This window comes from Eutrema salsugineum, unplaced genomic scaffold, assembly GCF_000478725.1.
Source record: "Eutrema salsugineum unplaced genomic scaffold, Eutsalg1_0 scaffold_14, whole genome shotgun sequence".
Classification (NCBI taxonomy): Eukaryota; Viridiplantae; Streptophyta; class Magnoliopsida; order Brassicales; family Brassicaceae; genus Eutrema; species Eutrema salsugineum.
This window is the reverse complement of record NW_006256877.1, coordinates 533,658-556,247: the sequence shown is the minus strand read 5'-3', so window position 1 is coordinate 556,247 and position 22,590 is coordinate 533,658. Positions and strand designations below refer to the sequence as shown.

Below are 22,590 nucleotides of genomic sequence, written 5' to 3'. Positions count from 1 at the left end.
AGCAGAAAACGCTTCATTGAAAGAAGCAAACGCTGCCTTGAATGGTGACACCAATGTAGATCCTCGCGCCAGGTTTCGGACACGAGTTCCTCCAATGTTACCATTGGATGGCACTGTTCGAATAACGGATAACAGATCCATACAGCAACAATAAAAACGGCACGCAAGAAACTGATGGATCTCTGATGTCGTGTCAACTGCGTGAGGGAACAAGTTTTACCCTTAACAAAAACAAATGAAAGTCGCAAGTGCACAGCTAATCAGTTGTAGTATTTAGGGATCGAATCCACAGAGATTTGTGTGCCTGGTATTCTTCTACGGTTTTTAACTTTATGTCTAGACTAGATTGGTTTTAAAAGTTGGTTGTTTATCACGAATTAAACTAAAACTTAAAGAAAGCAAATAAATCTATCCTAGAAAGCAAGTAGAAAAATCGAATGGAAAGCAAGTAAAGCAAATAAAATATCGGACTAAGGCAATTGAAATGCAGATCTAAATAAACAAGTAAAAATCGATTGGTTTGTAAACTATGGCTAAAAACGCTGAGCTTTTGGGAACTCTAAGGATCATAATCGGTTTTGACACTAGGGTAGATAGATTGGATTGACGGATATCGATATATAGGGTTCTAGAGCTAGAGTACGACGGTATGACTACGTCACTGTAGTGATCATAACCAACTGTTTCTCGCAACCCTGACCAGTAGGTTTCCACTCTGGCCCTGGAATGGAGAGAAAGCAAGAGCTGCACAAGACTCGCCAATACTCACGATCTCGCCGCAGGTAGGTTTCCACTCCTACGGAAAAATCGCCTGTTTCTTTCCAGGGCTGATACTTAATGAAAAAGTTTGCAACACTAACTATCTAGATCAGATACTAGGTGATCAATCAAGCATACATGCAATAAGAACAAGAATAAACAGAGAAAATGTTGAAATCCCAGATCTATAAACCTAGATGTCTTAATCGATTATGAGAGCCCCTTTCGGGAACCCTAAGCCCAACTTGGGATCTACTCAGACATGGCTGAGGTCGACATCATCATTGGTTTTAATAAAGGTAATCAAAAACAGTAAAGAAAAGAGATGAAGAAAGCTTCTCTATTGAAGAACTCGGACTTGAACAATCTTCTACAAAAATCGCATAAAAACGGCTAAAGGAAAAAGGGTTTCTGTAAAGTATGAAGGGTCCTGTCTAAAACCGACCTAAATGACAAGTATTTATAGTCTTCAATACTCCACGGTCTCTAGGGTTCCGGAATTGAGGCTGAGAATGACTTTGGGCTTCAGAAATATGGGCTTTAGTTCGGAGTTTGACGGCCGCGGGTCGGGAGTCACGTGACCGTGGGGAATAGGTGGTTGGCCGCGGTCGGGAGGCTTCTGACCGCGAAAATGGGCTGTTGGCCGCGGTCGCGTGACTTGCTGGCCGTCTTCGAGTGGCTCCAGGGGTAATGGAATATCTTGAGATCCAACCGTTGGAATGTCTCCAAACCAAGTGCATTTGAAAGCTGGTTGATTCTTCTATAAGTTGTCTAATTTTGAGGGTGATCAGACGGTGAGAAGGTCTTCGTCTCTCCATGAGAGTTCTGACGGTCTGCATTTATCCAAAAGAGTCTTTTCGTTCCAATTTGTGCCTTTTTATCCCAAATTATCTGAAAAGTCTTTTAAAATCCGAAAACATTGAAATTATTTGAAAACCTTTGAAAATGGAGTAAAAACACCTGTAAAAGATATTAAAGTGATCCATAAAAATGGTCAAAATCCGGTGTTATCAAATCACCTAGACTTAGTCTTTTGTTTGTCCTCAAACAAAACAAAGGCTAAATCTCGGCGAGAGGTTTGAAAACGTAGGAACTAAACAAAATCTCAGAGACCAAACTTCTAGACCAATATCAATCAGTATGCATCAATCGGGAATAGCCTAGAAAATTCTCACTAGCAATACAGGCATAACTAGTCCGTTAATCCGCCATGCAGAAATCTATGCACTAAGATCTAACTTCCAGTCAACTAGCTCTTAACATTCATTAAAAATCTCGGTGGTTCTCATCAAAGAAAATCTAGGCTAGGTGTCAAAAAGGATTATTTTATGGGTAAGGCTTAAAGTGTTTACGGGTTACCTGAAGATCTGGAGGATGTAGGATATTATGCAAAACCGCAAGAGAGAGTGAAGCTTTGGTATCCACAGTTTTCAGTCACTTTCTTCTTGCCATAGATTCCTGGTCTTCTTCCTGAGGTTCTCTCCTAACTCCCCCAGACATAGATTTTTGTAAATCTTTCAAAAACATAGCTCTATAAACGCTTAGTAGATGCTTCCTGCTCCACAAATTTCGACAATTGAAGACTCATTAGGCTTTTTGTTTCCCTCTCTCTTTTCATTGGTTTTTTTTTTTTTTTTGAAGAGAGAGGGAACACCTTTAGATATAGAGTCTTAGAGAGCACGAAATTACCAGTTAATATCTGTCTTGTAAAGCTTTATGAGGTTTCTGATACTCTCCCTTCCCAATTCCATTCAGTCTCCTTTGTGAGTGACTGAAAACTACGTCGCTCCTCTTCTCTCCGACGTTTTTGCACATATCTGCTGATATAAACTAAAAAGAGAATGCATGAGGATTGAAAACAAGGGTTTGGGTTTAGGGTATGGTACCAGATAAAGATAAACTGGTCATCTAGGACGACGAAGAGTGGTAAAAGTGAGGGTAAAAGACGTCCTAGATGTGTATGTCGATGCCTGCCTAAAATCAATGATGAGAAAATTAGATATCAATATTAAGGTCAAATAAAATGAGCTAGTATATCCTGTCAGAAAGAATCTCCATGAATAGAAGTCCTCTGGTGGGAGTTCGTAGTGCAAGTACTCTAGCTACCGCCTAGTCTAGTGCTAACCACAAATGAGCTATCATGCATAGTGTAGAAGCGTGCAGGTCTAAATCATCATAGTTTTGTGTCAAACATTCCTATACTTAATGTCGAATAGGTTACATATTTAAATTTAAAAAGTGCTTGAAATTTAAAATCAAAAGCAAGAAAATGATTAGTACGGATAGACATCCTCCCCCAGACTTAAATCACACTGTCCCTAGTGTGAAAAAGTTGGTGAGAAAATAAAAGCGAAATAAAATAAGATAAAAGAAAATAAAATGATGATAGAACCGTGATGGTAGGGAAGTGCTGATCAATCACTCATCCTCCAATGTGTTTGCTGCGAACTGGTGCTGCTCCTGTAGGAGGTGACAACGCGCTCAAAGCGTCGTCCCTGTCTCTCAACTCTGCGCTCCAGATCAGAATGTGTGCGATGATGTCGATCAGTTATACTAATACTAGTATAAAGAGATTAATTAAAACCATGAGCAAGCAGAATTGAGATTAAATCAAAGAAATCGAGTAGTTCATGACTAGATTCGGATTTTTGATGTTCTCAACATAGAAATCTTCTAAAAATCGGTTTTAATGAGCAATTTCCATGTCAAACCTATAGGTTACCTAATACTAATCACTAATCACACAAGACTTAATCAGATTCATCAATTTGCTGTTCCGAATTCGATTTTTATAAAGCATGTAGAATCCAAATTTCAAAAATCTCAATTCCTCTTAAGCTAGGTGTTAAAATCGATTTTTAGATAACCTAAAAGGATAATCTATTGTTCTTAAGCTATTTCCACCATCAATAAACCAAGATTTGGGCTTTTTAAGAAAACCCTAAGTTCTAAAATCAAGTAAAAATGGCGAGTTTGAGGTTCATACCTTGCTGGAAAGAGAGATTTGATGACAGAATTGAAATCAGCTTTGAAAAAGAGTGAGGTTTGGGCCAAGAATCTCTCAAAAAGCTTAAGAATTGAAAAAGGTGTACTATCTCCTAAATCTCCAAGTCTTTTGGAAGAGAAGATAAAAAGGAGTTTTGATCCAAAAAGTGCATTTCCTTTCTTTAAAAAGCGTTTTTGTAGCAAAAACGGGAAATTTCCGGGAATTTTTAAGTTTACGGGAACTTACCTTTCTTGTCTTGCACACAAGGAAAGTTTAAAACTTACGGAGAATCTTAACGTGCTTTACCGGGAATGCTCCGGAAATCATTGGGAAACTTCAAAAAGCGGCGGAAATCTGCATCGTCACCTCAACGACCAACGGCCGCGGTCAGGAGACGCGCGACCGCAGCGATTAAAGGCTCGGCCGTGGTCACATTCACGGTGCCGCGGTCGATGCACCCTTGGTCGCGGGTCTGTTGGTCGCGACCGCGGCTCTTTCTCCTGCGGCCTTCGTCCAACTGTCAGGTCTTTGCCAGGCCGAGCAGCTAAAAACCTATCCTTTTCCTCTTGGTTTTTCTAATTTTCTGATTTTTTTTGTGTTTTTGTCTTATAAAATACCTGAAACTTAAAAGAAAAAGAAAGCATAGATTGTAAAAAGGAAAAGAAAACTAAAAGTAAGAGTACCTAAATGGGATGCTCCCATTAAGCGCTTTTGTTTTAAGTCATTAGCTCGACGTAAGTATGAACACTACAAGAAAGAGGGACTTTTCCAACGAATTATTTACGACGATTTACGGTCGTCGTAAATTTACGACGATTTACGGTCGTCGTAAATTTACGACGAAAGTACATCGTATGTACGACGTCCACAAATTTCGTCGTAAATTCGACGTAAAAAATTACCTTCGTAAAATCGTCGTAAATTTACGACGACATTACGACGAATAAAGAACGAATTATATTTCGTCGTAATGTTGTTGTAAAATTGACATCGATAATACGACGTAATTGACGTAATATCGATGTAAATATAATGTAAATTTTATTTCGACATAAATTTGATGTAAATATGCAATGGTAATATGTTGGTAACCAAACAAAAAATCTATATATACCCTTTCTTCTCTCATTATTCCATCAACCCAAAAAAACATATAAAGACTCAAATTTTTTGAGTCTTTGAATGTTTAAGTAAAATTTTTAGTAGTTGAAATTTATATCAAATTTCAAAAACAAAAAGTCACTTATTTGTTTTTGAAATGTCTATATACGATCTACGAAAGTGGATGTATACGCCCAAAAATGGTGATGGGTCGTTGACTGAAAACTTCAAAAACGGATTGGAAATATTCATGTACCAGGCCAGCCTTATGCAAACTGTAATTGAAAGCGGCAAAATGTATTTTCCTTGTGTGAAATGCAAAAATAGAAAACATATTCCTATTGACACTGTCTGGCAGCATTTATTGAATAGAGGGTTCATGCCCCAATACTTTATTTGGTATCAGCATGGAGAGGGATATGGTCAAAGTAGTGGTCAGATGGCTGCACGGAGTAGTAGTAATCATCAAGAACATGGGGATTTTGAAGCGTCAAATGATTATCAAAATAGTCAAGTTCAGGGTGAAGATCATGAAAGGATGCATGAAATGGTTACTGATGCATTTCATGAAACACATGCTGATACTGTTGAGGAGCCCAATGCAGATCCGAAACGCTTTTATGATATGTTAAACGCAGCAAAACAGCCTCTTTACGAGGGATGTAGGGAAGGTTTATCAAAATTATCATTGGCAGCTCGGATGATGACAATAAAAACTGATCACAATCTATCTGAAGTTTGCATGAACGATTGCGCAGATCTTATTAAAGAGTATTTTCCAGATGATAATTTAACTGCTGAAACGTATTATGAAATTCAGAAGCTGGTTTTTAGTCTTGGATTGCCTTCTGAGATTATTGATGTTTGTGTTGATAATTGTATGCTTTGTTGGAGAGATGATGAGAAGCTTGAAGAATGTCGTTTCTGCCAAAAGCCAAGATATAGACCGCAAATTGTTGGGCGTAAGAAGATTCCTTACCAACGAATGTGGTATCTTCCTATCACTGATAGGTTAAAAAGACTATATCAATCTGAACGGACAGCTGCGTTGATGAGATGGCATGCAGAATATTCACAAACAGATGGCAAAATGACTCACCCGTCTGACGGGAAATCTTGGAAACATTTTAACAGCGTACATCCAGACTTTGCTAGGTCTAAGCGAAATGTTTATCTTGGTCTTTGCACTGACGGGTTTAGTCCATTTGGTATGTCCGGTAGGCAATATTCATTATGGCCTATGATTCTTACGCCATATAACCTTCCTCCAGATATGTGCATGCAAAGGGAGTTTTTGTTTCTAAGTATATTAGTCCCTGGTCCAAATCACCCTAAGCGGTCCCTTGATGTGTTTTTGCAACCACTCATACATGAGTTAAACCAGTTTTGGCATGTTGGAGTACGAACATATGACAGTTCGAATGGTAAAAATTTTACGATGCGAGCGGTGTTTATGTGGACAATAAGCGATTTCCCGGCATACGGAATGCTATCAGATTGGACAACGCATGGGAGGTTATCATGTCCTTGTTGTCTTCATATGACTGATGCATTTCAGCTTAAACATGGTCGGAAAACCTGTTGGTTTGATTGCCACCGTCGGTTTTTACCACCAAACCATCAATATAGAAGAAACAGGCGTTTGTTTATAAAGAAAAATTTGGTTCGTCTCCCTCCACCAGTGTACCTAACTGGGGTAGAGATTGAAGCGCAAATAGATCATTGGGGTGGACTTGAAATGGTCCCCCGAGAAATTGGCACACTCCAGCGAATATGCCTGAAGGATATGGGGTTCATCATAATTGGCACAAGAAAAGTATATTTTGGGATCTGCCATACTGGAAAGATCATTTGCTGAGACATAATCTTGATGTTATGCACATTGAGAAGAATTTTTTCGATAACATCATGCATACGGTTTTGAACGTCCAAGGAAGAACCAAAGACAGCGTTAAATCACGGATGGATTTGCCCGATATATGTAACAGAATTAAGTTGAATATGGTGATTAATGGGAAAGCACCAGTTCTTGTATTTCGGTTGGGTGCTGAACAAAAATCAGCATTGTTTAATTGGGTATCATCAGCCGTGAAATTTCCTGATGGGTATGTATCTAAATGGTTAAATCTGTGGATAAAGGACAAAAATTTTCAGGGATGAAAAGTCATGATTGTCATGTGTTTATGCAATGGCTACTTCCTTTTGCGTTTGCTGAACTCCTACCGGGACATGTCCATGAGGCACTAGGAGGCATTGGAGCTTTCTTTCGTGATCTAAGTACAAGGACATTATCAGCAGATGTAGTTGCCCAACTGTCTACAAATATTCCAATATTGTTTTGCAATTTAGAGAAAATATTCCCACCTGCTTTCTTCGATGTTATGGAACATTTACCTATACACCTCCCTCATGAAGCAGAGTTGTGAGGACCTGTTCAGTTTAGGTGGATGTATCCGTTTGAACGCTTTATGAAGCATTTAAAGGGTAAGGCCAAAAACTTAGCAAAAGTTGAAGGGTCTATCGTGGCGGGAAGTTTGACAGAAGAAACTTCTCATTTCACGTCTTATTATTTTGCTCCGAAGGTTCGTACACGCAAACGGGCTCCAAGACGTTACGACGATGGGGGTGTAGGACAAAGTTACGCAGTAGAAGGTGTGCCTGATATATTCTCACCAATTGGACGTCTAAGTGGGAAACTAAAAGAAACTTGTTGGTCAAACGAACAGGACCTCCACAGCGCACATACATATATACTTCTGAATTGCGAGGAATTGGCACCTTACTAGAGGTACATACAAATAAGCATGCATGATTATATTTTGATTGAATAGACGATGTCCTTAACAATGTTTTCAAATTTCATCACTTTTGTCAGTCAAGTCCGAGAATGCATTGACGGTGTTTCAGAAGATGAAATTAACAAGCGGATATACCAACATTATGCAATGTGGTTAAAAGCTCAGGTTGAGCATGATGACATGACATATGCAGTATGGTTTCATGAGTTGCTCCATGGTCCTATATCGAAGATAACTACTGCAGCTATGTATTTCACACGTGGCTATGTTTTTCATACTTACAGTCATGGCACTCAACGGGCAACTACGAACTATGGAGTTTGTGTACGAGGTGAAGTGGACTTTTATGGGATCATAAAAGAGATAATTGAAGTGGAATACCCCAGATTAGTAAGAATGAAAACTGTTCTATTCAACTGTGATTGGTTTGATCCAACGGTGGGTCGTGGAGTGCGTATTAACAAATTCGGAGTGGTAGATGTAAACGCATCTCGGCGATACAATAAGTTCGAGCCTTTTATACTTGCATCTCAAGCAGAACAAGTCACCTTTGTTCCATATCCTCGAGTTCGAAGTACGGGAATTTCATGGCTGGCGGTTGTCAAAGTTGCTCCAAGGGGTATAATTGATGGTGTGGATCTCCCGCCAATGCAACAAGATGATTGTGTCGACATTACGGAACCTGAGGTTGAAGAACATGTTCTTTTAATTGATCCACGTAATCGAAAAGTTGAAGATCTCCATGGGGACGAAACTGAAGAAGATGCTGACGAATTTCAAACAAGCAGTGATGAAGATAATGAGGACAACGAGGAAATGTTGAAGATTAAACACGATGACATTTGTTTGCATGTTTTAAACGTTTAAATGTAACATTTGTTAAATTTGATAAATTTGTTAAACTTTAAATGTTTTAAAAAGGGAAGACAATTATTCAAAAGAAAATTTGTTTAAGTGTTGACTTGGACATATGTTGACTATTACGACGAATTTACAACGAATGGGTGTGATTCGTTGTAAATTCGTCGTAAAGGTCAAACCCTAAACCCTATAGGGTTTCGCTTTCCCAACTTATAGAATGGTTTTTTGGTGCATTTTCCTGAGTAAGCTCATGTATTATATAAGGTTTAGTAGTATAAGATTAAAGAACTTGTAGATATGTAATTTATATTACGACGATTTTACGACGAATGGGTATGATTCGTCGTAAATTCGTCGTAATATACCATCGAATTTACGACGAAATGTAACCCCTAAATCTTATAATCAATTTTTCTGAGGTTCATGATGAATTTAGATCAAGAGAATGATATGGCTTACCATCTCATAAGGTAATACACCTTCCTAAACCAAAAAAAAAAAAAAATTCCAATTTTGACATATATGTGTTTATCAAGTAATCTTAAGGGGTTATATACATTTATGGAAAGATGTAAGGATTTATCTTAGATCTTACCAAATTCATCATTTAATTGTCTAAACATGCTAGAAGTTTTACAGAACACATATATGATGTTTAAGGATGCTTGTAGGTGCTTATGGATGTATACTTTTTTCAATTCATCATTTTTTGAAAAAATTGTCGTAAAATCGTCGTAATATTACGACGATTTTACGACGAAATGTAGATACGCAGCCGATATAATTTTATGTCTTATACAATGTCGTCGTAAAATCGTCGTAATATTACGACGATTTTACAACGAATAACACAGGTCGTCGTAATACCGTCGCAAAACCCAAATACAGACACGTGTGTTTGTCTTATTTGGTTTTTGGCTCGGTGGGACCTCTGCGACGAATTTACGACGAATATAAATTCTATGTATATGGACGCACCCCCTCCTCACTTCGTCGCTCATTCATCTTCTATCTCTCTCGCCTTCCTCCTAAATTGAGGTAAATTTTTTTAAAAATTATTTAATATTTAATTATTCTTAATTAATTTAGAAATTCAAACGGATTAGGTCTGGAATTAATTTAGGCTCGGAATTTGTTAGATTTAGGATCGGAATTAGTTTAGGCTCGGAATTTGTTAGATTTATTATTAATGTTTTCCGTATTGCAGACGATGCCTCGACGGAAGACGCACTACATCAACTTCATGGCGGACGGACACTCTTCCCGGGCGTCTTCCTCGGGAAATACCGATATCCCGTCATCTTCCGGAGCCTCCCAGGTTCCGAATACTGCAGTGGAGCAGTCTCCACCACCTCCACCACCGCCTCCACCACCACGTCCACCACCGGCCGCGGCTCCTGAACCCCACCCTCCTCAACCGTATGCCCAATTTACGGTTGAGGACTTACTAGCCCTACCGGGACGGGGGGCTTTACGACGTCTGGTCCCCAGAAAAGCGGAACCAGGCTCTTATTAGTAAGTGAAATTTTTGTTTATATTATATTTTTTAAATTAATGCATTAATATACTTAATTATTAATATAATATGTTTTTTTTTGTTTCATAGGTTTAACTTGGATAATTGTGTCGGCCGGAGCGTTTCCGACACAATTAAGAGCCATTTTGTCGAGCCGCACTACAATTGGAGCAAGGTGTCGCAAGAGACGTTCGACACCTGGTACAAATGCTTCGCGGTAATGTTTTTTAAATCTTTTTTTATCCTTTAAAATTATTTTAAATTTAATCTTAGTTTTATATTGTTTAATTTTTTGTTTTATTTTGCAGCAACGGTGGAACTGGGACATCGGGATCAACGAGACGGTCCGGGAAGCATTCCGTCTGAAGGCGCAATAACGCCTAGTCAACGCCGTTTCCGATTGGAAGCGGAAGTGGGAGACCGACGGCGACGACGCAAAGCCGAGCCCGATGCCCACTTCCTGTTGGAACGGGTTGAAGGCATATTGGCTGGACCCGCATGCCCAAACCACTGTGCTAAGTGTTCGGCCGTCCGAAACCGGGTCGGTCCTGACGGTCAGAAGTTAGTGACCCCGCACACTTCTGGCCAAATATCATTTGCGGGAAGACGTCTAATGATGGTAAGTAATCTTAATTATTTAATTATTTCTATTTTTCAATTATTTTTATTTACGTAAGATATTATTAAATATATTTTTACTAATGTTTAATTGAATAATATTATTTGGTAGGCCGAGGAGAACGGAGGAGAACTTTCTCCAATGACGAAGCTCTTCGAGACCACTCACCGGAAGAGGAACGGGACCTTTGTAGATGCTGGGTCAGAGGAGATCTACAATGCCGCTATTCAGCGGATCGCCGAGCGGGAAACTCAGGTCACACGTGACGGTACTATCCAAGTACAGTTGACCGTCGCTGAGCAAGACCAGATCTTCGAGGAGGAATGATCGATTTCAAAATTTTTAAAATTTATTATATTTAGTACTTAATTATCTGTACGTATATATATGATCCAATTAACGGTTTTATTTTTATTTGTAGGTCGCTCCGAAGAAGAAGGGCCGCACCTTAGGGATGGGCTCTATTAGAGACTGTCCCGCCGCCTCGGCTTCCGGATTCCGCACGCAGGAGGATCCGAGTCATCTTCGCCAGGAGCTTGCTACGGCCAACGCTGAGATCACCACTCTACGGCATGAGAAAGTGGCCCAGAAGCAGGAGCTCACCGAGATGCACGGCCTCTTCGACAATCATTGCGGAAGCGGTTCCGCAGTTGGCCACCGCAATCCGAGAGAGGCAACGGCGAGCACGGCGAGCACGAGGGATCTTTGTGGGTGGTACTTCCGGTGGACTATCAAACCAGCAGACGCAGGGTCAGACTTCGGCTCCGGTAGTGCAGATGGGAAACGACGGTCCAGCAGCGACGGAGGGCCAAGACGGAGAGCCTCCTCGAGACGTCAATCTCAACCTCGACGATTATGAAATCACATTGTAGATTAGGTTTTGTTTTGTAAAAAACAATTTGTATTTAATTTTTTTTTTTTATAAATTATTTTCGAATTTTAATTTTAATTTAAAATGTTTTTTTCTATTTTCAATTATTTGATTATTTTAAAAATTCATTAATTAAATTAAAATCGAATTTAAATAATTAATTTATAAATCGACGTAAATTCGTCGTAACTTTACGTCGAACTAACGTCAAACATTTTACGACGAATTTACGTCGAATATGTTTACGTCGAATCTACGTCGAACATTTACGACGAATTAACATCGATAACTAAAAACTTAATTTCCTTTAATTGAAAAAGGTCGTCTCTTAATTGTTGTTAAATCGTTGTTATGATGGACGTATTTCGTTGTACTTTCGTTGGAAAATTTACGTCGACTTTACGATGAATAGTTTCCGACGATATTACGACAATTTTTCTGGGTTGGTAATTTTACGACGATTTTACGACGAATTCTATTTTACGACGATTTTTTTACGACGATTTTTCATTCGTCGCTTATTCGACGTAAATGCCCTTTTACGTCGATTTTACGTCGATATCTGCCGACGTAAAACCCGATCTTTCTTGTAGTGGAAGAATCAGGCTGATTTGAATGGCACTCCACTTGATGTGCCCTTATCACTTCCGGTCGCTGGAGGTTTTACTTCTTCTCCTTGAGGAGCCGTCTTCTTTCCTTTACTCTTCTTTCGGACTTTAATATTGTTTAAAACCTTTTTTGTGTTTTCGATCAGCTCCTAGATTTTGTCCTCACTAGTTTCTGTTGCATCCGGTGGAATGATGATCGTGATCTTTGCAAAAGCTTTCGGCTTCTCTTTTTCTTTCTCTTTTGGCCTGTTCCCTTTGCTTGGAAAATCGTCTAGGATAGTCGGGTAGTACCTTCTGCGATCCACATTGAGGAAAACAGCATGCTGATTTGCGTGATCGATTACTGCTCCTACGGTGGCTAGGAATGGTCTCCCGAAAATGAGTGGCCTCTCCTTGTCTTTATCCATCTCCAGGACTTGGAAATCTGCTGGAACAATCTTGTCTCCCACTAGAACTTGTAGATCATGAATTGCCCCTTCAGTATCTTTTTGAGATGAATCTCCAAAGATAACCTTAACCGTCGATGTCCTTAAAGTTTTTATGCCCAATTTTTCGGCAAATGTCTTCGACATGATGTTGACATTGGCTCCGGAATCGCACAGGCAGTCTGTGAATTTGATTCCTGAAATAAAACATTGGAAAACAAAACGTCCCGGATCGTCGGCTTTTGTAAGCCTTTGAAACGGTGATCGTTCAGGTACCTTAAATGGTGGCTGCTTGGCATCGACATCCTTGTACAGTGGTACAAAGATTGGGGTTTCTTCTTTCTTTCCATCGGTTCTGGCCTCTTCTTCGGGCAATGTGGTTATGGCGTTGCAAAACCTCTTAGGGTTATCTTCAACTCTTCCTGGAAGAACTCCACTTTGCCTCTTCATAGAGTCGGCTGTTTGGGCGACTTGCACTTCTAGCTTTTTGACGTGCGAAGATAAAGCTTCAAACTTCCCGTTCAGATCATTGTACATGCAGTCAACTTTCACGTTCATGTCTTTAGATGTTTTTTCGTTCGTCATAACGAGCTGTTGGATGGACTGTTCAAATCTACCGATTTGTGAAGCTAGCTGGTTCGTCGTGACTCCTTGCTGTTGTACAAATTGATTGTTAAAACCCGTACCTTGGTAGTTATATGGCTGTCACGGTTGATATGGTCCTGTCCCTCCGAAGTTCCCACCTTGGAACTTGCTTTGGAAGGATTTCTGCTGTGGTGGGTAGTACTGATCTTGAGGATTCTCCACATTTGGATTGCGGTAAGAGAGATTGTTGTAATTTGCGTTCCGGAAGTTGTTGTTGAAGCCATTGTTGAAGCGATTTTGATACGGTACTAGTGCTCCTACATAGTTCACATCTTCTTCTTGAAAGGCTTGATTAGTGTGATCAATATCACTAGGTCCTTCATCTTCTGCGCCATTGTTGGTCTCACAAGCATGGATTTGGCGATTGTTGCTCTTCAGAAGCTGGCTCATCATGTTCTTCAATTCAGTTATCTCCTTGTTGTCTGTTCCGGTTTGCTTCGTCGATCGATCGTATTCAGGACAATCATTGCTACTGGCTTGAGCCAAATTTTTGATGAGGGCTCTCCCTTGGGCTATCGTCTTTTTCCCAAAATCTCCATTGCTAGCTGTATCAAGTGAAAGTTTGTATTTGGGTTGCAAACCTCGGTAAAATGTGCTCAGCAGGCTTGATCCAGGAAATCCATGGTGAGGGCAATCACGTTCATACTCCTTAAAACGTTCCCAGGCTTCATAGAAAGATTCAGTCGGGCCTTGTTGAAAGCTTGAGATCTTTGTTCTCAACTGGTTTGACCTTGACTTAGTATAGAAGTGATTCAGGAAAGCAGTTTTACATTCTTCCCAATTAGTAATCGATCCTGCAGGCAAAGATTTCAACCAACGGTGAGCTTTGTCTGCTAATGAAAAAGGGAACAACTTACACTTTAAATAGTCTGCTGGAACTTGGTTTGTTCTCATCATGCTGCAGATTTCTTCAAAGAGCTCGATATGGTCCATTGGGTGTTCGGAAGGAACTCTATGGAATTGGTTTTGTTTCACCAATGAGATGATTTGAGGCTTGACTTCAAACTCATTCCGGTTCGGAAATGGAACTTGGATTGCAGATCGGTTCTGAAAATTTTGAGTAGGTGCATCGAAATCAGTTATGCGATGGTTCCTGGCTTGTCTTCGGTGTTGATTTGCAGGCTGTACAGGGCGGTTAACGCGTCCATTCGGCTGCATTCCTTGGTGGTCACCATCGGCTGCATTGATAGGTGCATCAAGGTCTTCACGTTCTTCTCTCTCGCAGTTCTGGTGGATTCTTGGAGGAACTTCATCCTCCTCTCCATCTTGTCGAGCATGATCACCTCCTCTGTGATCATTCTCTTCATTTTCTCCATGTTCGGACCCGTCTTGGTCCATATTTAAAGCTCGGTTGATAGGATCTCCAGGCTGGTCGTCGTTGGCCATTCCTTGCGTTCGTCTAAGTCTTCGAAGTTCTCTTTCGTGTCTGTCTATCTCGTCTAGAATTGGAATGTTTTCTACAGGTCTGCGCCTGGTATTCATGCAATTCAGAGATAAACAAAAGAAGGGAAAGATAATTCAGCAAAACTTTAAGAAAGAACTAGAGATCAGGTGTCTAGAACAGAAGTTAAAACAAGAAAAATAGCAAAAGGCAGCGAAACAAATCTCCGGCAACAGCGCCAAAAACTTGATGTCGTGTCAACTGCGTGAGGGAACAAGTTTTACCCTTAACAAAAACAAATGAAAGCCGCAAGTGCACAGCTAATCAGTTGTAGTATTTAGGGATCGAATCCACAGAGATTTGTGTGTCTGGTATTCTTCTACGGTTTTTAACTTTATGTCTAGACTAGATTGGTTTTAAAGGTTGGTTGTTTATCACGAATTAAACTAAAACTTAAAGAAAGCAAATAAATCTATCCTAGAAAGCAAGTAGAAAAATCGAATGGAAAGCAAGTAAAGCAAGTAAAATATCGGACTAAGGCAATTGAAATGCAAATCTAAATAAACAAGTAAAAATCGATTGGTTTGTAAACTATGGCTAAAAACGCTGAGCTTTTGGGAACTCTAAGGGATCATAATCGGTTTTGACACTAGGGTAGATAGATTGGGATTGACGGATATCGATATATAGGGTTCTAGAGCTAGAGTACGGCGGTATGACTACGTCACTGTCGTGATCATAACCAACTGTTTCTCGCAATCCTGACCAGTAGGTTTCCACTCTCGCCCTGGAAGGGAGAGAACGCAAGAGCTGCACAAGACTCGTCAATACTCACGATCTCGCCGCAGGTAGGTTTCCACTCCTACGGAAAAATCGCATGTTTCATTCTAGGGCTGATACTTATGAAAACTTTCGCAACACTAACTATCTAGATCAGATAGTAGGTGATCAATCAAGCATACATGCAATAAGAACAAGAATAAACAGAGAACAAAGTTGAAATCCAAGATCTATAAACCTAGATGTCTTAATCGATTATGAGAGCCCCTTTCGGGAACCCTAAGCCCAACTCGGGATCTACTCAGACATGGCTGAGGTCGACATCATCATTGGTTTTAATAAAAGTAATCAAAAACAGTAAAGAAAAGAGATGAAGAAAGCTTCTCTATTGAAGAACTCGGACTTGAACAATCTTCTACTAAAATCGCATAAAAACGGCTAAAGGAAAAAGGGTTTCTGTAAAGTATGTAGGGTCCTGTCTAAAAAGGACCTAAATGACAAGTATTTATAGTCTTCAATACTCCACGGTGTCTAGGGTTCCGGAATTGAGGCTGAGAATGACTTTGGGCTTCAGAAATATGGGCTTTAGTTCGGAGTTTGACGGCCGTGGTCGGGAGTGACGTGATCGCGGGGAATAGGTGGTTGGCTGCGGTCGGGAGGCTTTTGACCGCGGGAAATGGGCTGTTGGCCGCGATCGCGTAACTTGCTGGCCGTCTTCGAGTGGCTCCGGGGCTAATGGAATATCTTGAGATCCAACCGTTGGAATGTCTCCAAACCAAGTGCATTTTAAAAGCTGGTTGATTCTTCTATAAGTTGTCCAATTTTGAGGGTGATCAGACGGTGAGAAGGTTTTCGTCTCTCCATGAGAGTTCTGACTGTCTGCATTTATCCAAAAGAGTTTTTTTGTTCTAATTTGTGCTTCTTTATCCCAAATTACCTGAAAAGTCTTTTAAAATCCGAAAACATAGAAATCCTTTGAAAACCTTTGAAAATGGAGTAAAAGCACCTGTATAAGATATTAAAGTGATCCATAAAAATGGTCAAAATCCGGTGTTATCAATCTCATCCAACAGAAGACGTCCAGCTAAATCACATGATTTCGAAGCGACTTGAAGCTATGGAAGCCTTAATCGGACGGCTTCCAGGAGTAGCTCCCCCAATCACGAAAAGGGCTCCTAACTCTTACGCTGATACACATTTCACTGACCCAATCGCGCTGGTGGAGAAGCCAAGGAAGTTTACACTTCCCACAATGAAGATGTACGACGGAACCACAGATCCGGATAACCACATAGCACAATACAAGCAGAGAATGTTTACAACAGCCATTGCAAAAGAACTTCGTGAGGCTACCATGTGCAAAGGATTCGGTTCGAGTCTCACGGGAGCAGCTCTTCAATGGTTTACAAACTTACCAAACGCTTCGATCGACTCCTTTGCGTCACTAACAGACCGCTTCGTTGAGCAGTTTGGAAGCAGCAGATATCTAGAAAAAACGGCTGATGATCTTTACGAAGTCATACAGAGAAAAGGAGAGTCGTTGCGCAGTTGTGGGATGATTCAATAAGGAAAAAGTGTCTATACCATCGTGTGTGACGTCTACGGCAATCTCAGTTTTCATAAGAGGCTTGCTACAAAATGGCGATCTGTACAAGGAACTAACGAAGTACCAATGCAGAACAATGGAGGACGTGCTCTCTAGAGCGTGGGCACAAATTAGGTGGGAAGAAGATCCTGCCTACGATCAACGACACTAACATCGTTTTGACTCGCGCGTGATGAGAAACGAAAGGACAGCTAAGGACCATATCAAATCGTAGAGGTATGTGAATCAGGAGCATATAAGCTGCAAGATAGGGAGGACAAGATCCCCCCCTAACAGCTGGATGCACTGCATCTAAAAACCTATTACTTTTATATGCTATTTTTCTTTGGTTAGGCTTTAGAGCTTTGATAGGCGTTCAATTAGGAATTTATGGTTTTTCTACACGCAGTCCAAAGTTTTAGTTTTGGTTTTCTACTGTCTTTTTGGCTTTTCCGTATGATTACACAGAATGTTTTAATAAAGGTGATTTTCAAAGAAAATCATGATGAAATAGAAATTTTGCAGGCTGCCAAACAGCTACGTGAAGTTAAAATCTCATACTGTTATAACAGCAATATCGATCCAATAGGCTGTAGAAAACAGCATCCAGAAATTTTGCAGGCTTCCAAACAGCTGCGCAAATTTCAATTCCAGACTGCTATAGCAGCGTATCAATCCAATAGAGTGCAGAAAGCAGCACCTAGAAATTTTGCAGGCTGCCAAACAGCTGCGCAAAATTTTAATTTCAGATTGCTACGGCAACACATCAATTTAATAGACTGCACAATAGCAGTATACAAAATTTTACAGGCTGCCAAAGAGCTGCACAAAATTTCAAACTGCTACGGTAAATTAATAGATCACATCGAGCCCAAGATTAAATAGACTGCAAAAGCAGCATGACAATTAAATATGCTGCAAAAAGCAGCGTACAATTTTAAAAGACTGCACGCTAATTTCGTATGCTGCTTGAACGGTATGCTAATTTTTCAGACAGCTTAAGCATCTAATTAATTGTTCGGATTGATTATAAAGCATGTTGGTTTTACAAACTACTCAAGCAGCATGTTATTTTTTCTGATTGCTAAAACGCATGCTAAATTTTAGACTGCTTGAGTATGTGGATTTTTTCGGACTGCGTACAGCACCTGATGTACATCTTTCATGTAACAATTAGTTACGTGAGGTATCAAAACGCCTATGCGAAACTTAATTCCACTAGTTGTTCGGGGCAACCCACAAGAAGAGGATCTCGCGAATTACTCAAGCATCCATACAAGGATAAAAAGGTGCGTTGATCTTTCTATGTTGAATGCAGCAGAAAACACCACGTTCGAAAGGCGTGTAGGATGCTAACTGCGGTGTGAAACGGCAATTGGTTAAAGCTGCATGAGTGACTTGACAGGATGTTAAACTCTGGCTTGCATGCAAATCAAGCAGTGAGTCCATGGGCTCCACGCGGAAAGCTAAAACAGCATGAGAAATGAACCATCAATGCAATTCATGACCGTCATGGTAAAACAACATGAATTACCTCATCTAAAGCTAATGGAAAAAGTGGAAATAATGGCAATAATAAGAGAAGTAACCACAACATGCCAAGAACGTCCCTGACAAATTCAGAATAACGACAAAAAATAACATCTCCGATAAAGTCACGGTCCGATCATGTGTGGAGTTTACTAGCAAGAGCGTTCATCATGCGCTTAGCTCACAAAAAGTCATAACATTTAGAAATAATATTAATGGGATTAAATTGAACTTCATTCCCATAAAAAGTTCACGAGAATGCCGAGGTACGTGTTATCCTGACCAAAATGATTATGTTTTGCTACTCTCTAGTTTATATTAATAAAAATTAGAGAGTGGGGGGCAAGTTGTTGGGAAAAATCTAGTTATTTGGGCTTGGTCCAATATGATTAAAGTTTAGAAATAACTAAGACGGTCTGCGAGATACGCATCGAGGGCTGGCCGTAAAAATCGCACGCAGCGATAACATTCAACAAAAAAGAGAATATTCCTAAGAGGAAAAGGATAAAGATGCTAATTCCTACACGAAGGAAGAATAGGAAAACCTAAACGCGAACCCTATAAATAACGGGGAGGAAGAACCCAACAGACACATTAAAAGAGTTTACAACAGAGAGAAGTTCCAGCAATTCAAAGCGAGAACCCTAGCAGCAGCGACCAACGTCCTTATACCCTAGACCTCTAAGATCTTGACCGCTCATTCTCTTAACTGTTGTAAACGAAACATACTAATAAAAGATCTTCGATTGCTTGGTCCACTTTCTCTTTGCACATTCCGTAGGCTTGTTAAACGAATCACATATTTTACTCATGAACTTTAATTAATAATGTATGAAAATTTGAATAGGATTAAACCCCTGATCTTTAATTAATAATGATCTGATTAGAAAACAAAGGTAAAAAAAATAAATCTAATAAACATAAAAGAAAGGAACCTAAAAATAAAAAAAATACGTTGTGAAATTCTAAGGAGAAAAAAAAATTATTCACCTCTACATAAATTTTTTTTCATTCTCTCGATTTCTCACCAAGCATGTCAAAAAATATATAATCTGTTTCAAAGATATACTAGATTTTACTAAACCATAATTCTAACCCGTCCGTCATATTATTATATAATATAATTATTTACTAATTTTGAAATAATATTTATCTTAATATCTTGCATATTTTGAATATAAGACTGAAATTATAAAAAAAAAAAACTAATCCACCCTATCAAATTACTATATAATATTAATATTTATTAGTTTTCAATATGTGAAATTTTATTCTGATTGAATATAATTAAAAAATACAATAATGTCTTCTCTTAATCATATTTGTTTTTCTAAAACTATTATTTAAATTTTCAAATGTTAAATTAAATCTGACCTATAATTAAAGAAGTATAAAATAATTTAAATTAATATCATTTTTTAGAATTAAATTTAATTACAAAAATAGTTTGAATTTTAAATTAAATATGACTTATATTTAAGGAAATCTTTAGTTATCTAAATTTATATCTAATTTTCGAATTTTTTAATATAAAAAATGTTTTCAAATAATATTACAATAATTTAGGATAATTTTAAAACTGTTTTTCAAAATATTTTTTAAAAAATTTTGGGAGTGTTTGGAAGCAAGTACTAAATGTGCTTATGTTTTAATATAATAGATTGATTTTGGTATGATGGAAGAGATAGTATGATTGTTTTACGAAATAGAGTGTATGATGGTGCAATACAGTTTTTTAGAAGAGTTATCAATCCAAAATAAACATATGGGTTACCAATCAAAATTTGAATTTTTGTACTAATAAAATCTGAACTTATAATTTTTATATTTGAATATTTTTTTTATTAACACAATATTATAAATGTGTATATATATTCTAGTTCATATAGAATTAGATATTACGTGGATGGAAGATGTCTAACACGTTTTCACTAATCAAAAATAGGTTTGCCGTTGTTAGCCTGTTAGGTGAAACAAGTTTTCACAATATTAGATTTTTTGTGTTAAAGATTTTCTTTTCTTTTATTTTTTTTTTAAATATGAATACATGTATTATATGAAGTGAAGGTACTCACTAGTCATCAGAACAAAAAGGTTAATGACTAATTTTATTTTATTTGTATTAATATTAGTAGGTTTTGTGCCCACGTTACATGTAGATATTTTATTTATAAAAATTATATACAATCAATATTTATTAAGATAGAAATTTGATATATTAGTGTTTTAGTAATATATCAAAAATAATATGGAAGATGTCTAACACATTTTCACTAATCAAAAATGGGTCTGCTGTTATTAGCCTGTTAGGCAAAACAAGTTTTCACAATATTCGATTTTTTTTTTGTGTTAAAGATTTTCTTTTCTTTTATTCTTTAAAAGTACGAATACATGTAGTATATAAAGTGAAGATATTCACTAGTCATCAGAACGAAAAGGTCAATGACGAATTTTATTTTATTTTTATTAGTATCACTAGATTATGCACCTACGTTATACGTAGGTATTTTGTTCATAAAAAATAATATACAATCAATTTTATTTATTAATATAGAAATTTTGTATATTTGTGTTTTAATAATATATCAAAAATATAAAATATTATGGATAATAATTTTTATGTAAATTGTGAGGTTTTAACGGTTTTTGTTTTGAATCTATATATACATTATGTCATATTTTAAAAACATTTTATTTGGTTAAATACTTATAAGTTAATATACCCAAACCAACTAAAAATTATAGAAATTAATCAAATACTAATTTTTAAATATAGTATTGACATGATGATAAAATATTATACATACACTTCTTTGAATCATGAAGATAATTTTTTTATCATTTTCACTTTTATTCCAATTATATATGTGTTCTTAAAAAATAATAAAAATAAGAAATTTAAAATTTAATCTTTTTCTTCTCTTGTTTAACCAGTACAAATTTTTATTTTGATATATTAATTTTTAAAAAATGAATAAATAAAATGTTTGCTTTGAGATTAATAACAAGATTAAATTTGAAACTAAAACAATAGCTCAATATAAAATAAATGAAAAATCACACAAAAATTGTGAATTTAATATATTTTTGTCAATTGGTTGTGTAAAATTTTAATTAAATAATTTTTCAATGATTATACATCATCTATTCTAATAAGAATGAAAAAAAAAAATTATTATGTTCATTTTTATTCTTGTTATATCTATTTTCCAATGAATATATCATATATATATATTAATTATTTTTGTATGATTATATTCAGTTTCAATATATTTATTCTTACTTGTTTTAATTATAATTAAGTAGGCAAAATCGGTACAATATAATACATACAAATTTAAAAAAATAAAATAACAAATTGAACAACTTAAAACTGAATATTTTACCTATTTGAATATTTTAATTTTAGGTATTAATATGGACTAATAAAATTGACCTATCTGAATTATTCACTAGAAGTTATTAAAATAAACTGTTCAGACGATTTTTCAATGTATGTCGTTGATTCTTGTAAATACTTTTTCACTTACGGCACATTAAATACTAAGAAAATTGCATTCAATATCCATAAAAAAATTACAATTAATAAACTAACCAAAAAATAAACTGAAACCAATATTATTAATATCAACTTTAAATTTAACCACACATATACCCTCATTCTCTTTCATCTCTTCTGTTATATTTTTTTCTCCCTCACACAGATACGGGCGATGCTAGGTTCTAATAAAACTCAGTTGGATCTCAATTATAATATTAAGGCATCTGATGATGAGAAGAGTGGATTATCACCACCTCCACTAATTTCTCTGATCCCAACCATGAAAAGAGAGAAAATAACGGAAATGTAATCGATTTTGGTATGAACATCATTATTTTCATCCAATCAGTTGTTCTCTTGTCTCGCCACTGCTGCTTAGCATCTTGCCGTTCCATTGCATCTTGTCAAGTTTCCTCACTGTGGACTCAAATCGTCTGGCAGCTCCATCCTCCCTTAAATCCAAGGTCCCGATTGAGCCAATTCCTTCTGTATATGTGGGGCTCCACCTTCAAACTATTTTTCTTCTTATTCATTAAATCCATTGATCCTTTTCCAGAAAAAAATCCATCATCAACCTCATCTGC

General features: G+C 37.5%; 1 non-coding gene across 1 annotated transcript; it reads left to right on the top strand.

Moving 5' to 3' along the window:
* The first annotated feature begins 13,805 nt into the window (after nucleotides 1-13,805).
* Nucleotides 13,806-13,911, top strand: LOC112088695. Its single transcript, XR_002900640.1, has one exon. It is a non-coding gene; the product is annotated as a small nucleolar RNA R71 (small nucleolar RNA).
* Nucleotides 13,912-22,590: the final 8,679 nt, after the last annotated feature.